Source organism: Hyperolius riggenbachi, chromosome 6 (assembly GCF_040937935.1).
Source record: "Hyperolius riggenbachi isolate aHypRig1 chromosome 6, aHypRig1.pri, whole genome shotgun sequence".
NCBI lineage: Eukaryota > Metazoa > Chordata > Amphibia > Anura > Hyperoliidae > Hyperolius > Hyperolius riggenbachi.
In genome coordinates, this window is record NC_090651.1 from 322,909,996 (window position 1) to 322,927,755 (window position 17,760).

Genomic DNA, 17,760 nt, shown 5'->3' on the forward strand with positions numbered 1-17,760 from the left:
TTATAAAGCAGAAACATATTCCGCGTGGTGCTGTACAAAGTAAGAAAAAAAACATGGAGTACATAATAGAGATAATGATACACCAGGCCTAGGCAAACTTTGGGCTCGATCCTCAAAAGTGTGATAACTGCTATCACAGCAGTTATCACGCACTCTGCCGTTCGCATTGCTTATCACACGAACAGCATTAGTGCATGTGATTGCGCGATAACCTTCGCTTATCACGTGAACTAACTCTAAGCAATGCGAGAGGCAGAGCGCCTGATAACTGCTGTGATAGCAGTTATCATGCTTTGGAGAATCGACCTCCATGTCGCGGCCCTGGCCGTATTCTGCGGAACACGGACCACAATCCTAACATGCCTGGCCTCCTCTTCTTTCTTTCCCCCCTCCCTCCCTGCAGAGTCACAAGCGGGCGATTAGCAGGGGTTAACTCACCTACATAGCGCTTCATGTGTCACATCTCTAAGGTAACAGGCCGTCACGTGATATGCATCACATGACACGCCAGCGTGTAATAAGTGATGGCCGCTTGCTTTATTGGGTAACAAAGATTCAACCAAGCGACCAATAAAATCACTTAAAATGACTGAGGAGCGTTCACTTACATCCTTCACAACCATACATGTCCCACACCATACTGGGTACCGGTGCCACCAGATAATATCATGCTGTCTCTGTATGGCAGTTGTCCTACTGGGTGGTTACTTAGTGGATCAGGTCCTTTATGTCATTTATCCTGGATAAGCAGGGAACACACTCGGCTGAAGTCTGGAAGATCCGGCACAGTACCAGATTTCAGCCGGTAATGTGAAATGTACACGTTCCCGCGTGTCAGCATTACACAATAAGAACTCAACATCATTGTGCTACATCTATCAGCTCTAATTTCAACTTTCACACATAGAAGGACTTCTCTCCTCCTGGCTAGTAAAGGGATAAGCTATGGTGATGTTTCTCATAGCGGGAGAATACTATAGAGATAGCTGGCAAAATTCACAGCAGTTTTTTTCATCTGCTGAAACGGCAAAATAAAAATGCCCCCAGACAATGAACTGAGCTGTAGCTCACAACGTGCATTGATTACTGGTGTGATCTGGAAGGCATACAGGCATTCTGCCATTTTTTTGTAGCAAAACCATCCTTAAAGAGAACCTGAACTGAAAATACAAAGTCAAAATAACAATACACAGGTCATACGTACCTCCTTTGTAATCTACTTCTCAATCTCTTTCTCCTCTCCTGCATCCCATTTCTCCACTGTGATCAGAGCTGGGACAAGGTCCTCCAGCACCCAAGGCTGAGACACCAAAGTGCGCCCCTCCATCCCTGCCACCCCAGCATTCACACACTGATTGCTATTAGACTAAGAGGCGCCACCGGGCCCACAACCTCCCCAACACCTTAATATCTAGTTATCTGGCTTGCAGTCACTGCCATGTATCCCCTTTTCTTATTTCTTTCTGCTTCAAACACAATTAGGAATGACAGCTAAATGAATTCTGCGCCCCCTCCTACACTGCGCCCTGAGGCTGGAGCCTCTCCAGCCTATGCCTCGGCCCGGCCCTGACTGTGATCAATGGAATTCTCCGTCCTCCATTGTAAAAATGGCCATTACCTCCTTACAGCTTCCTGGTCAACACACTGTTAAACTGTATTATCACCCACTTGAGCCATAGGGAAACATGGACATTACCTTGCACATTCAGTTGTAACTGACAGCTGCTAATATATAACTGACAGCACCTGGTATATTTCAGTTCTGACAAAATATTGTCAGAACTGGAAGAGATCACTGCAAGAAGAAAATGGTGAGCTTCTGGGATGAACTGACAGTGAAGTTAGTATGTAGTATTCATTTGCAGCTACATCATGTGTTTATTTTAAATAATTCTCTTTAAAGTGAACCTGAACAGAGTAAAATCAAAAATGATGTACCTGCAAATGAATATTACCGGTACATACCTAGCTGTCAGTTCCTCTCAGAAGCTCACCATTTTCTTCTTACAACGATTCCTTCCAGTTCTGACAAGATTTTGTCAGAACTGAAAGATAGCAGTTGCTGTCAGTTAAAACTGAAAGGACAATCTTGATGAGCAAGATAATGTCCATGTTTCCCTATGACTCATGTGGGCTATATTACAGGTTGACAGTGTGCTGACCAGGAAGCTGTTATGGGGTAATGACCATTTTCAATATGGTGGACAGAGAATTATGTGCAGTAACTCAGTCAGGAGCAGCCCAGGGACACGGCAAGGGACCACCTGTCCTCAAAGGAGCTGCTGGAGGAAGTCCAAGGTAAGTATAAAACTTGAGATCTCTTTGGTCTCTACATTTTAACCACATAAGGACCGGCTGCGTTTTTTATTATCTGTGCTGCGTGGGCTCTTCAGTCCGCAGCACAGATCAGCAGACAGGCAGGGCGATCAAACTTCCCCCCTTTTTTCCCCACTAAAGGGATGTCCTGTTGGGGGGGTCTGATCGCCGCCGCTCAAGTGTGCCTAGCGGGGGGGGGGGGCTCCTCAAAGCCCACCTCCGCAGCGCTATTCCCCCCTCCCTCTCTTCCTTCCTATGGGCGGTACAGGACGGCGATCCGTCCTGTACCGCCTCTGATAGGCTTCAGCCTATCAGACGGCGGCGATCCCCGGCCAATCAGAGGCCAGGGATCGCTGATCTCCTTTACGGCGCTGCTGTGACAGCAGCGCCATATGCTGTAAACACCGGGGATTTCTTCCCCGCGTGTTTACATTTCTTTGCGAGCCACGCTCTGAGGCTCGCAGGCTATTCACGGAGCCCCCCGCTGTGAACTGACATGAAATGGCCGCTCGAACGAGCGCCCATTTCCATGGAAACACCACTATGACCAGCCGCCGTTAGGCGGTCGTTAAGTGGTTAAGTATAAGCAGGAGGAATGGATTTAAGCTGCTGAGGTGCGTCACCCCGACAAGAAATGCTATTTTGTAAGAAAAACAGAAGTGTAAATAACTCCGACTCAGAAATCTCACATCTAGCAGAGGTGTCACTAGGGTTGGTGTCACCCAGTGCAGAAACTCATGGTGTCACTTCCTCTTACCCCATGAACTTCCAACCTCACCAGGTAGTACTGTTGCTTGTTGTAGGGGGATGTTAACCACTTAAGGACCACAGGCTTACACTTTCCTTGTGACCAGGCTATTTTTTACAATTCAGGCCACTGCAGCTGTAACAGCTCGCTGCAGGGCCATACAACTCCGCACTGCACACAAATGGATCTTCCCTCCTTTTCTGCCCACCAACATAGCTTTCTGTTGGTGGGCTCTGATCGCAGATGTGACATTTTGTTTTTTTGTTTTTGTATTAATTTTATTGGTTTTTTTTATTAATAAAAATGGGTATTTTCATCTTTTTTTTTTCTTTCTCCCCCCAAGGTCCAATCAGCATCATCGCCTATCATAGGCATCAGCCTATGAGAGTGATCCTTTCCTTTACTACTCCATGGGACAGCGAAGTGACAGGGCTGTCCCCAGTACAGCTCTGCGGTAGATCGCAGCACTGTACAATTAAATAAACATTTTTTTTTCTAATGGCCTGCTAGCTTTTGATTGCGGGCTAGCAGGCTGTTTACAGAGCAAAACTCTGTAACTAAAATGGGGAAGCGCACGCAATGGCACGCGCGATCCCCTCTAATCTCCTCCCCAGGACTTGACACCAATCGGCGTTAGGTGGTCATAAGGTGGTTAAGATGATCACCATATGGCCATGTTGGTCTCTGAACTCCATTATCAGCTTATCACGGAGCAGCCAGAAGGGGGAAGAGCAGGAGGTAGTCCATCAGGTATTAGCCTGGTCTGTATTTACATAGTCTACTCCACTCTCCCTTAGCCTGGAGCTTGGTGTCACCCCTTCTGCTGGTGACACCTGGTGCGGTCCGCCCCTACCGCACCCCTCTAGTGACGCCACTGCATCTAGAGTCCTCCATAAGATACAAGAAGACAGAGGGCCACACTATTTTCCAAAAACAGAAAAAGTCTGTTTTCGTTGAACTTCCCCCTTAAATGATATCATTGTTTCACATATCATAGCCATGGCTGAACTTTATTTAGTGTATTACAAGCTATTATCTATTGCTTTTCACTTGTTTTGCTGCTGAGCCATAAATCATTGGATGTTTAACCGCACACAAATTAGGCTTGTGGCAGGAGGCTTAAAACTTATCTCCTCTATAGCTGCTAATGGAATTGGTTTAACACTTAAAGCATCTTCAGTTTGATAGGATGCCTACAAGAAGATGAATCAGTTTGAAGTTCTGCCTTTGTACCTTGTGAGACATTCATGTATTTTCATTGCGGGGCATGCCGTGTCTCTGCATACTGGCACATACTTAGAAGCCCATCTGTAGGAGAGCTAAATTTACCATCTAACAGCTTAGTAATCAAGGCCCTCAAATGCTACATTTTTTTTGTAAAACAAGAGTTTTGCTGATAAACATTCTCTCCTAAATATCTGATCACTTCCCCAGGAGCAATAGAATAGAGGAGGTCAGTAATAGGCTGTAAGTGGCACCAGTGCTGTAGCTACCGAGCCTTGGGTCCCAGTCCAGGGCTTACTGTGATCCCGAAGGGGCCTCCAGCAAAACTACACCAGCCAGGCTGTTCTGCTTAACTTCCTTCCACCCCAAGATCAAAGTGCTTAAGTTCGCCCCCCACCACCACCACCACCACCACCACCATGGCAGAGAAGAGGGAGGGGGCCTGTGAATCATGAAAAAAGGGCACAGAAAATACAGTTCCAACATTGGCTCCTATTTACCTGCAAATCGCGACGAAAACCTGCTATTCAATGCTGTAATTTGCATTTCCGCAAGCCCCCAGCATCCGAGACTCTATTAGGTACCCCTGGGAGCCAATATTTACCTTGCTCACCACTAATCGAGCCTTTGCAGCAGAGCGGGGGTTAAGATTTGGGAAGGGGTAAGGTTAGGTGCCACCAGTGGTGGGCTAGGGTTAGGCACCACCTAGGGAGGTCTTAGGGTTAGGCACCACCTGGGGAGGTCTTAGGGTTAGGCACCACCAAGAGGGGGGGGGGGGGGTTAGGGTTAGACACCACCAGGTGGGGTCTTAGGGTTAGGCACCACCAGTAGGGGTTAGGGTTAAGCGTCCGTAGAAGGAGGGTTCTGTGTGAAAGTAGAGTTAAGTTTAGCCATAATAAACTAACCAATATTTTACTATGGAATCCAGCAGTAGAATATTACTAACTTTAGCAATATTCTACTAGTAGCAATTCCCTGCACCCTTTTTCCAGGTGCCTTTTTTATGTATGCTAGAGTCAGAATAGCATGCATGTTCAGCCATGACCCCTGACCTTGCCCAAAAGTGCACCTGCACATGCTCCCTGCTGAGGCCTGGGCAGGTGAGTCAGCCTTGACAGCTCTGCTCATCAGCACAACAGAGAAAGCTGGATATGGCTGAACAGGTAAGTGCATTTACTTATTCCATAATAGACTACTTCTAGTAATGTACCTTCATAAAATGATCTTGGTGTTTGTGATGTTAACCGTATGCATCCAATTCATGCACCGCTCCTATTCCTGCTGCCCATCGAAGGAGTTGACCACATCTGCCTTGTTAATGAGTGATGCTGATATTCAGCCACAATTAGCACTCATTTCCAGCTAAGTGTTCTCAGGAACCTTTGCGACATGAGATTTTCAGTGTGACATTTATTGAATAATGCATTCAATTAACATTTTTTATTCTCATGCCATTTGTGAGCATGGACAAAGACTGCACAAAGTTATGCTCTGACAGGTGGTATTTCTCTAATTACAGGCTGAAGTCAGAGGGAAAATTACTGCTCAAATAAAAGCAATGGCAAACCTTATTTTTTAAATATATAGCTAAGTGCTGAGCTGTTCTTGATACACATAAAAACCAGCTAGATTCGTCATCTATTTCTCATAGACTCCAGCAGACAAAGGACAGGGAGATATTAAGGTTGTTTCATACAGATTGCAGTACACTCTGGTACTCTGCGCATACATTACTGCTGGGTATGGCAATGTACTGAATGACTCCCATTTATTAAAACTATGTGAGCTGTAGTTCACATGCAGGCCGGCTGGTGCATTATGAGTAAGTGTTGCTCATTTTGTGCTTTGACTTTCTGCACATACTTGCTAGCTTTTACAGGCCAGGAGGCTGTCCAAGGTGCTGAATTTGGCCATTACAGAGGAGAGCTAAAAAAAACAGTTCAGCACCTTGGACAGCTGCCTTGCTTGTAATAGCATGTCACATCCCTTTCTATAGCTAGAAGCTATGTGGTTGGAAGCACCAAAGACGTGCTCTGAGCTCCACTATGATTGCGTATAAGACACAAGATTGACCTGAAGAAGTGATCATCGTGGCACACGAAATGCATTGTCTCATATGCTAAGAAAGCTATTTTTGCTCTGAATTATTAGTCTAGGCATCCATCTTTAGGTAAAAAAAAACCCTTACCTTACTTTTTAAACTGTTTTCAATGATTTTATATTTTGGGGAGCTTCCAACCACATTGTTTCTACCTGTGTTACCCTCCTTTAGTGGGACAAGACCTATGCCCTCTATTTTTAGAAGGAACGTCCTTCCTACCGAGAGACCTCTTGCATATCTCGGCTCTGCCTGTTCAGTAAGCCAGCACTAATTCAGTAGGAGACCTTTGGCAAGTCTCCCTTACACTGCTACTGCCAATAGAGCGCGCCCTAGTGGCTGCAGCTCTGGCGCTTTGAGTCCGCAAGGAGAAAAGCGCAATATAAATGTTATTTGTCTTGTCTTGTCTTGTCATACCCGAGTCCAGGACGGGTGTTTTCGCACACACACAGTGGTTGCTTGCTTTCTGGCAACCCAGGTTGGTAAGTACATTGTTTTATAACAAATATTGTCCACATCTTAAAACTTACTACATTATATTTGGCTCCTGTCCTTCCTGTGTGCACCTTTTTCGCTAAGCTCCACTTGATCCATCACCTGCTCTCTATAACTATATTGACCCCACCCCCTCTGACCCAGGTCAGACCCAATTAACTGCATGCTTGTTTCAGGTTTATGATTCAGACACTACTGCAGCCAAGGAGATCAGCAGGACTGGTATTGTAGCAACTGGTATTGTAAGGAAACAAAAATGGCAGCTACTACTGTATATGGCACTCACTTCAGGTTCCCTTTAAACCCTTTCTGATGCCTAACCCTTACATTTCCCCCAATGTACACTCTTTTCTGAAGCATTTTCTTATTAAACATATCCAACCTTTATCCAGTGACCCAACACTGACCCCCTAAATTACTGCCTATCCCCGATTGATACTCACTTTCCCTCCTCCTTGTTTTTGGTGGCTTGGCCTATACCTGTCTCGGCCAAAGACACTATATAAATTAGCGGCTTTAAAGAGAACATGAACTAAGAAATTAATCTCAGCTCTAATATATGCAACAGCATCATAACCTTTAAAGAAAAACACTTCTTTACTTACAGCTGATACAAATCCTAAAATAAATCTGCTGCTTATCTACTTCCTGCTTTAATGGAAGCAAACATAGGGTTAACATCCTGTGTTTACAATTTAGCTGCGCTGCCAAGGCAGCCAGCAGACACAGCTGAGAGATCGGCGACCGAAGTAGGTAGGGGGATGCCGCTTGTCAGCGGCTATCATGTAGCTAGCGCTAGGCTAGCTACATGAACTTGAAAAATAATTGGAACGGCAAGGGGGTTAAACCGGTCTTCTTAGCCATGATTATACTGTATGCCGTAAGCAGCTTATAGCTGATAAATAACAAGACGCTACACTGAGATACATAGCTTAGTGCGGACGCACGAGTGAAAGACCATGCACTGAGAAGCAGGTTGCAGCTGCTAATTCACCTTGTGTTGATAGCCACGCCCAATTGACCCATGGCCTAAGGTAGTGATCTAAGTCAGGGATCCATGCAATGGGTGTAGTCCAGGGTTGTCAAGCTCAAAAAAAAAGTGGACCAACATTGAACACTGGGCCTAAGTCGCAGGCCAACTTAAATATCCAGAGGCCACCTCCTTCCTTACAGTTCTCTGGTGTCTGGTGGCCCTCCTCCATGCCCTATATAGTTCCCTGGTGTCTAATGCCTCCTCCCCTCTATAAATTTCAATGGTGTTTAGTGGACCTCCCTCCCTCCCTATACAGTTCCCTGGTGTCTAGTGCCCCCCCCCCCATCCCTTGTCCTCCATTTGGCTTCCCTGGTGATCTAGGGGTTTATCTCCAATATAGCATCCTGATGATTTAGAGTGGGCCAAACATAATGCAAAGAGGGGAAACAACTTGAGGGCCAAATATGATGGCTCTGAGGGCCAGATTTGGCCCACAGGCCGGAGTTTGACATGTATTATCTAGCCAAAAATATTCAGTTGCTCCCAAGGGAGTGCTGTACAAATTAATCAGCCTGCAGTTACTGAGGTAATAGTCCTGTCCCTTCCCCTCTCAAGTGTCTCCGGTAACTGCTCAGATGATTAGGCGACTCTCCTCAGAGCTTTGACAGTCAGCAAGTTCCCCTCATGGCAAAGTCTGCTGCCGGGTTTTTGTTTTTAACTTTAATAAACAGGAAAGAGTATACGGTACATTTGTACTTTAAAGCACGGCAGAAATGATTGAAATCTATTGAACCCGCATCCTTTCTGACCGGCTTTTCCTCAGCCTCACTTGTTTATACCCCGAAAGTTGAATTGATATTTACAGCTGTACTTTCTGACAGTCTTTCACGCTGTAGAGTCTTATTTCCTACTCAGCTTGTCACCACCAATGTTTTAATTATGAATCGTTTGCTTTGGTTGGAAAGGTCTGGGGAAATAAATAATGTAAAGGTAATGAAAGAAAGGGGAAAAAAGGGAATAAGAGAAACAATGAGACATTATTTTTCTGAATGCTCCGCAGGACTCCCTCTTTATCATGCCTGTCAGATCGTCCAGCTCTGACTGCATTACTTAATGGGGGCGACTGCTGAATTGGCCAGTTGCCTAGGAAACAGTTGCTGTGGAGATGCATGTCTTTAAACCCCCAACACCCCACCTTTCTTCTTTTTTTTTTTTTCGAAACTTTATGCACAATTTCAATTGGCAAGTAAAGATGTGTGGACTGCAAGCCATTGTTGCACCTTTAGGGGCTGCTAGAAAGTTATTAAAATAATAAAGATAACGTGTCAATGGATATTTGTAGTCATCTAAAATGTCCTTTCTAAAAGTATGATAAGGAATTATTACCTATCAGGGATGACTGTTTTTCCTTTTCTTCATTTGCTTGTTTTGCTTCCTAGTCAAAGCAAAATACTGAGCCTAGTATAAGACTGAAGCAAATATTCATAAACTGTTAGTTAAAGTAGGAGGGTCGGCCATATTATCCCAGAAAACCAAACTACATGCATAAGTAGATAAATACTTGTTCTACTTACATAAAATATATATTGTACTGTCTACATTTCCATTTCAGTAAATTTTATATAGTAAATGAAGAGAAAACTATTCCAAGCATTTTCCATCTTTACTGCCTCTGACTGAAGCCAATTCTAATTTTGTTTCCTCCCTTAGTTTTTTTTTTCTCCCCTGCCTGAAATGGTGTATGCAGAACTGCTCTGTCATACCTAGTTTGCTTTGTAAACAGGCAAGCATAACATAGATAGGGATGGTCGGAAATGCCAATTTCCGATTCCACGGTAAATCCCCATCGTGTGTCTCAAAGACCCCCCTGCTCGCCGCTATACCCCCGCAGTGCTGGCGACACGCAGCGCGTCACCAGCACAATGTTTACTCTAGCGCTGTCTGTCAGCGCCGCTCCGCCGCCTCCTCTGCATCGCCGCTACCCGCCCTCGTCCCTTCCCTCCCTCTGATTGGAGGGAAGGGACGAGGGCGGGTAGTGGCGATGCGGAGGAGGCGTGGGAGCGGCGCTGACAGACAGCGCTAGAGTAAACATTGTGCTGGTGACGCGCTGCGTGTCGCCAGCACTGCGGGGGTATAGCGGCGAGCAGGGGGGTCTTTGAGACACACGATGGGGCAACAGAGGCTGGTGTTAGTGTGCCCAACCAGCCTCTGTGCCCCACTAACGTAATACAATGCCACCTCGGGTTCTCTTTAAGCAATACCAGTTGCCTGGCAGCCCTGCTGATCCTCTGCCTCTAATACTATTAGCCATAGCCCCTGAACAAGCATGCAGCAGATCAGGTGTTTCAGACTTTAAAGTCAGATCTGACAAGACTAGCTGCATGCTTGTTTCTGGTGTTATTCAGATACTACTGCAGAGAAACAGACCAGCAGGGTTGCCAGGCAACTGGTATTGATTAAAAGGAAATAAATATGGCAGCCTCCGTATACCTCTTACTTCAGTTCCCCTTTAAGGAATGTTGCTGTGTTGGACAGTGGCATAGCTAAGGAGCTGTGGGCCCCAATGCAAGTTTTACACTGGGGCCCCCCAAGCACTCTATACATAACAACTGATACGGCGCACCAAAACCTGCAAACGATAACCACAGTGTCAGAGGTGCAAGAAGGGGATGGGGAACAGTTTGTTAACCTCTTGAGGACTGCAGGGCTAAACCCCCCAAGTGACCAGGACATTTTTAGTAAAAAAGGCCACTGCAGCTTTAAGGCCAAGCTGCAGGCCGCACAACATAGCACACAAGTGATTCCCCACCCCCTTTTCTCCCCACCAACAGAGCTCTCTGTTGGTGGGGTCTGATCGCTCCCCCCATGTTTATTTATTTATTTTTTATAAATATTTTTGTTTGTGTTTTTTTTTTAAAACCCTGTTCCTTTAAACTCCCTCCCTCCCTCGCTCCCCCCAGCCAGCCAATCATGGCGATCAGCTCTCATAGGCTTCACCCTATGAGAGCCGATCGCTCTCTTGTCCCCGAGGAGGACATCCGTGTCACACGGCTGTCCCCAGTGCAGCGCTGCTGCTGATCGCAGCGCTGCACTGTATAAATAGACGGCGATCACGCTGTCTAACAGTCTCCAGAGTGGCAATAGCCGCTCGGAGACTGAAGGCAGGGCGGAGCTCCGCCCCCGAAGCAGGAGATGCGCGCGCAGCCTGCACGCGATCTCCTGCAAAACAGAGCCCCAGGACTTTACGCCAATTGGCGTTAGGCGGTCCTGGGGCTGCTGCCGAAGCCACGCCCATCGGCGTGACACGGTCGGCAAGAGGTTAATGATCACTATTTACATTATCTATAGAAGTGATTATTATGAGCACAGGACCAATAGGAAGCTAATACTGTAGTTGAGGGAGGGCCCTTCAGGTCCCCTCTAGCCCAAGGGCCCCAATGGGGTTGCAACCTCTGCACCCCTATTGCTACGCCCCTGCTGTTGGAAGGAGTGACTGGCAGAAGATATGTTAAAAATGTGAAGTGAGATTTGTAAGTAATCCGGATAGGAAAATGTCTGTAATCTTTACCGATATATTCTAACCTTACTCTCACATGAGCCCTCCCATCCTAACTCTAACCAACCTTCCCAACATCTGCTAATTCCTAACCCTAAGGATTCTCCCACTGATGCCTAATGCTAAGGACCCCCCCCACACACACACACACACACCACCACCACCACCAAGGCCTTAAAGAGGAACTTTGTCCAAGGGTTGAACTTCATTCCAATCAGTATTTGATCCCATGAGAAATCTTTACTTTTTCTCGAATAGATCATCAGGGGTGTCTGTATGGCTGATATTGTGGTAAAACCCCTCCCACAGAGTGATGTCGTGACCAAGGTCCTGACAGTTTGCTGTCTGAGAACTTTTGCATTGTGGGAAATTACAGATTTTTCCAACTGCCAAGTAAGCAGTATTTCCCTCTGTGCATAGAACCCTGTAGGCACAAAACACTCCTGGTGATGGAAGCGCAATGGGAGGAGCGCAAAGCTGGACTTTGGATGCTCTGACTGGCCCTGACTAAAGGACTGTCAGGCCTGTAGGAATATCCACCCATGAACCAGCTCCAATGCCCCAATCTAACTCAACACGCTTCACCCTATGTGGTGCGTCCCCACTTGAACAAGAGGTGAGGAAGCAAAACCTACCTGACTTCGGTTACACCCAGGCCTTTAGTGTGCAAGGTATTGGAGCTGAATGCAAGGTGAATGAATAAATTCCAGGCCAAACAAGGATTCAGAGTAAGCAAAGTCCAGCAACAGTCCAGGGTCATACATGGGTAATCAGATATATTGCAGTACATCTAGTTTTTAAGTTTTTACTGTTTCATTGTCTCTGCTCAATGACACCTTCATTGAGTATGCCAGAGCTAAAATCTATGAATTATTGATCCTTTTTATGCAAAAGAGAGGTCAAAAACGTATCCAAGGTCAAACCAGGCAGCAAACAGTTATAACGTTACTCCAGGCAAGAGGTCAGTACAGGCGGCAGGAAAGGGTAGGTCCAATAACAAGCAGAGGTCAAAGTCCTGGTAATCCAATTTAACAAGATAGCACAATACAGAGCACCCAGCAACCAACAAGCTAGAGCTATCACGGGCAACATGCAACTGACACAGCAAGGTTTAAATACTGACAATATCCAATCAGTGGCTGGCCACTCACTCTCAGCACCAATCACAAAAGCCCTGCCTGAGTGTCAGCTGACTAACAGATCAGCTGACACTAAATACAAGCCTAACTATATGTCAGCTGACTAAAACTGTCAGCTGACACTAATTCTTCAGTTTTCTTAATGAATAGGATGGACGTTTGCTCCAAAACGTCCGTCCTTCACCAGCCCTGGAACGCACACAGTGAGGAGCGGCGCACGCAGCACCGTCAGGAGGGACGCCAGCATTGCGCGCAGATGCGGAAGTGAAAGAACGCGACCCACTCTCGGCAGAGACAGCCGCATCGCTGGATCCCGGAGGTAAGTCCCTTACAAGGACTTTACAGGGTAAATAGTAGAGGATCAAGGCAGTGCAGGGGGATGGTGAGGAATTGATCAACCTGAAGGGGGCTGGAGGAAGCCCCAGGTAGATATGATTTTTTTAATCTTCCATCCTCAGGTACACTTTAAAGGACATCAAAGGTGAAATAAACTAATGAGAAAAACAATTGTATCTATCCTCCTTCTCCTAAAAATTACTTTTTTTTAGACATCCCACAGTTTTATTTTATATTTAAATCTAGTTTTTGGGTTTTTACTGTTTCATTGTCTCTGCTCAATGACACCTTCATTGAGTATGCCAGAGCTAAAATCTATGAATTATTGATCCTTTTTATCTCTTTTCTGCTCTCAGAAGCCATTTACTAACAGGAAAGTGGTTTATGGCTGTAATTACTTATCAGTGAGGGTTATGCTATAGTCTGACCCAGTCCCGACCCGGACAGAAACTGTCACTTGCATACCTGATGTTTGACTCTTTCAGGCAGAGAAAGAAAAAATGGAACACAACCTACCGTAGTTATTTGTGTGCTTGGCACTGTACATACACATGTCTATCTCATTATGTCACATGCTACCTCAGTTGTCCTTTAAGGCACTAATCTCATCCGGCAAAAGTTTTTTTTCCCAGATACATTTCCAACAAAACCTAAAACCTTTACTTGAATTATAATATGGGGAACAGGGATAACATTTTAAAAAGCCCAGTAAGCCTAGAATTATGTCTCTTTTTCAAAAACCTGAATAGAAATCTTGTGAGAAAATTGGACAGTTCACTTTATTTATAGACGAGTATTTCTGGAGCTAACGTTCCCTTACACATCTCCATTTTTCCCCTTACCACAGAAACATAAAGACGCTATAAAGGGTCATTTTTATTTACAATAAGGGCTGTAATTTGTGTGATATGAGTTTTGCTATGTGATCATTTTTAATGCAGAGTTGGCCTATAAACATTTCTCAACAGACCATCGGATTGCTGTGTAAGCAGACTAACAAAAAAACGGCAATGCCTATGATATAAAAGTGTGTCGTGCACTTCAAAACGCAACATTATCATTTACTGGAAAAGGTCAGGAAAATGGCCCATTTTCTGCTCTCGTAAATTCATCGGCAAAAAAGGAAAGAAAAAAATGTAAATTTGGGTGGCTTCCAAGTCTTGCATTAGACTTTATTTTCCTGATTGAGAGTTTAATTTGGGTTTAATATTTACATTGGCTAAAAAGGAGACGCGGGGCCAGTATCATTTAGCAAGTAAAAAGATAATTCCAACCATTACTGAAGGTTCAGCGTTCAGGAAGAACCATTTATAACAACAACATGAATGCAGGACGACAGGAAGAGGCCATCATCAGCTGTTTTTCATATATCAGTAGGGACACTCATTCAGATTCCGCGGAAGTGAAATTCCTGCATTTCCGATCGGACATTGGAATTTCGATCGGAATTTTGGAATCAGAAAATGGAAATCGAAATTCCGTGGAAACCCGTTTTACCACAACTTTATTATTTTGGCCCAATCACAGCACTCGGAAGCATTGGACCAATCAGAAAATGTAGAATTTTTTCTGCAAAAATCATATTACTGCAGTAATTTTAGAACAATCACAAGATTTTCAGTTTGTTTTTTGTTTTGTCATCTTTTGAATTCTCTGATGCGAAAAAATGACAAATACAATAATCCTCAAAAACCAGAAAAACAGAAACTCGGAAACTGGCCTTGGCGGAATTTCCAATAAATCAGAAATGGGCATTTCGCACCATCCCTATATATCAGCAAGGAATGAAAATATTTTACAAGTGTGTGTGAAAGAATTGTTTTTCTTTAAAAGGTTATATGCTGTTGCCAGTGATGAGCGAAAGTGCCACTATTCTTTTTGCATTCATTTTTGCAATAATAATCTTAAATTCGATTTTCGCGCAAAAATGCCATCAAAAATACTTTTTTCCTGTTTTTTTCACAAACTTTACAGTAAAAATACCAATTTCCATGTTTTTGTGGTAGAATTTTTTTCCAGTAAATACTGTTTTTTTACTCTTTTCCTGGTAAAATATAGAATTTTCTAACTATTTTCGTGAAAATTTTCTCGAAATCGAAAATAGCATTTTCAATGCCAAAATGACTTTGGGGAAAAAAATCGCAAGTAACACTGACTGTTGCTTATCTTTTAGAGAAGAGAGAAAGTTATGAGCTCAGGTCCACCTCCGTCTAAAATGCAGGGCCGGTTTAAGGCCCCCCCGCCATAACCCCTCTGCTCTCCGGGGCCCTGCAAGTATAATAGCAGCCATAATTACTTATTAGTCCCGGCTGGTGAGCGGACGGGCAGCGGCTGCACTCTGAGACACTTTGCCTCCTCCCACTCTATGGCCCAACTCGTCATGTGTAAACACGCGCCGGGTCATAGAGTGGGAGGGAGACAGCGTGTCTCAGAGTGCAGCCGCTGCCCGTCCACTCACCCGTCGGGACCAATAGGTAATTATGGCTGCTATTATACTTGCAGGGCCCCGGAGAGCAGTGCAAGTGCGGGAAACAAGCAGAATGTAGCAGGGTCGGCACTGTGGGGACCTCAGCAGAGGTCGTGGCCCTGGAGCAATTGCCCCTTTTGTCTCTATGGTAGCGCCGGCTCTGCTATAATGCCTCTGTTATGTCACATGGTAGCACCCCACCGTGAACTTAGTCTTAAAAAAAATCCCTTCTTCTTGGCCTACCTAGAGACTGAGATTTACCTCTGGTTGATCGGGTTCTTCGAGCTGCACAGAACATTCTCTCGAGCTGGCAGATGGCGAATAGCCTGTGTGACAAGTATGGCAAGTCATTTAACAGTATGCAGTGAGTTGTTGTGAATTAGGTGGGAAGAGATTATTAAGCGATCGCACTCTGTTAATGAGGGTCATATCTTGCTATGTATGAGCATGTTGAGTGCTAAAACTGCTGGATCTGTCTAATTCTCTCTTTTTTTCACATTCCATCAGGGAGCAAATGAAAAATCCCCAGGGAGTCCCCGTTTGGTAATAGTTTAGTGTACAGCTAATTGCTCCTTCACTTGAATGCCAGGAGGTGTCTGCATGCAGCCCCGATACTCTCTGAGCTTGTCATAACTCTGACGGAGGAAGAGACCTTCGCTGGAAGTGTTGCCTCAAGCTGAGCGGAATTATGGAAGCCGTCTGATGTCCTTACATATGGTTTACAGAGAGCCTGCTGTGATCTCTGCCACCGCACAGCTGACCCCAGCATCTTCAGCAGCATCTGCCATCTCTTGCAGGAGAAAAGCAACATATAAAGTTCTGAAAATAGAACACAATAAAATAAAATATGACATAATATAAAATGAACGTTATTATATCAGCTGGGGTGGGAAAGTACAAAAAAAATTAGCTATAATAAGCCCCTGCTGATGTAATAAAAGCAAAAGTGACCTAGAAAAATAAAGTCTCATATTTACCTATGGAAAAGCAAGGCTCAGGAACATATTGAGCATTCCCTGTCCCCTCTCCAGCGGCTGCTCCAGCTTCAAAAGTTTGGGGTGGGCACAAAGGGGCATTGGTGGGGCCCATTTGGGTGATCAAACTCGATGTTTGTATGGTGAGCTGTAGATATTTTTTGCTTAACTCAGGCGATAGAATTAAAGGGAACCTTAACTCTGGAAAAAAAATAAGTTTCACTTACCTGGGGCATCTACCAGCCCCCTGCAGCCATCTTGTGCCCTCAATGCCAGTCATGTCTCCTCCGATCCCCCGCTGTCAGCTAGTTTCAATTTTGCCGACTCGGAGTCACATACCTTTGCACGCATTCCCGCTGGTGCAGGATGCTATCGCGGGTGGTAACTTATCTCTATACACGTTGCACCTGCAGCCTTAAACAAAATCTATTCCTGTTGACTGACAATTTTAAAACATGCAATCAGAAGGGGGTAGAGAGATTTTTTATTCAAATATACAGTAAGTGTCATCCAGATGCATTGATTATAAGGGATCTTGCGAGAATTGTAAGGTATTTATGGCAAATACAGTAGATAAGACCCTTTGTTGACTTAACGCCTATATAGACTCAGGCCGACATGGAGAATTTTTTTACAGACCCTGTCATGGTCTCTGTACACTGCTGGAACCTGGAAACATTTAACTATTTGTTACTGAGTGGGGTAGGGACTCGGGAGGGGGGGGGTACAGTAATTCCCAGGGGGGGGGGGGCAGTGCCTGAGCATGCCCCAGTGTAGCACTGCCCATGCCCCTCTCTGTGCACTGGTCCCACCATCGAGAGCTCTTGGAAGGCTTCAGGAGCACTAATGTCCCCAAGTGCCCCCGAAGATAGGCGGCACCATACATGTGCAGTATGGAGCCACCTGTCTTTGGGAGCAGTTGGGGACACAAGTACTCCCCTGAAGCATTTCCGAGCATCCCCGAAGGTGTATTCAACCATTTGGTGGAATACATGCAATGGGGGTGACATCACTGGAACAATCTTTACCGATATTCATCTATGACTTAAACTAGCCCTACTCTCACACAGAACCCTCCCTCTACCAATGCCCTCTATGTAAAGCCGCAATTGGCATAGTGGGAGGACCCATACCCAATATTTTAACTAGCGCCCGCGGGCACCCACATTTCTGAACATTGCCGCAAACCGCAGCTTTTATAATGGGTGCCTATGGCAGCGCACTCCTTTCCAAGGCACCTGCTGTGACTTTTTTCCAGCTTCGGTGTAGGTGGGGGGTTGGTGTTAGAGGTCAGGGTAAAGGCCTGTTTCCACTAGAAGCGTTGTGATGCGGCTACATAGCCGTATTGCACCGCAGGTGTCCTGAACCCAATGCACGGCAATGGAACAGTTTCCATTGCATGCAGAGTGGTGTGGAGCAATCAGGGCCGGAGCT

General features: G+C 45.3%; 1 long non-coding RNA gene across 2 annotated transcripts in view; it reads left to right on the forward strand.

Moving 5' to 3' along the window:
• Positions 1–16,215, forward strand: part of LOC137522881 (uncharacterized) — a 62,477-nt gene extending 46,262 nt beyond the window's left edge. Inside the window, exons 1-2 of one of the 2 annotated variants that reach the window (XR_011022473.1) lie at positions 12,689–12,868; positions 15,860–16,215. This is a non-coding gene — a long non-coding RNA (uncharacterized lncRNA). Of the gene's footprint in view, positions 1–12,688; positions 12,869–15,859 lie in introns of those variants that run through there. The other variant, XR_011022472.1, reaches the window with a different exon arrangement.
• The last annotated feature ends 1,545 nt before the right edge of the window (positions 16,216–17,760 follow it).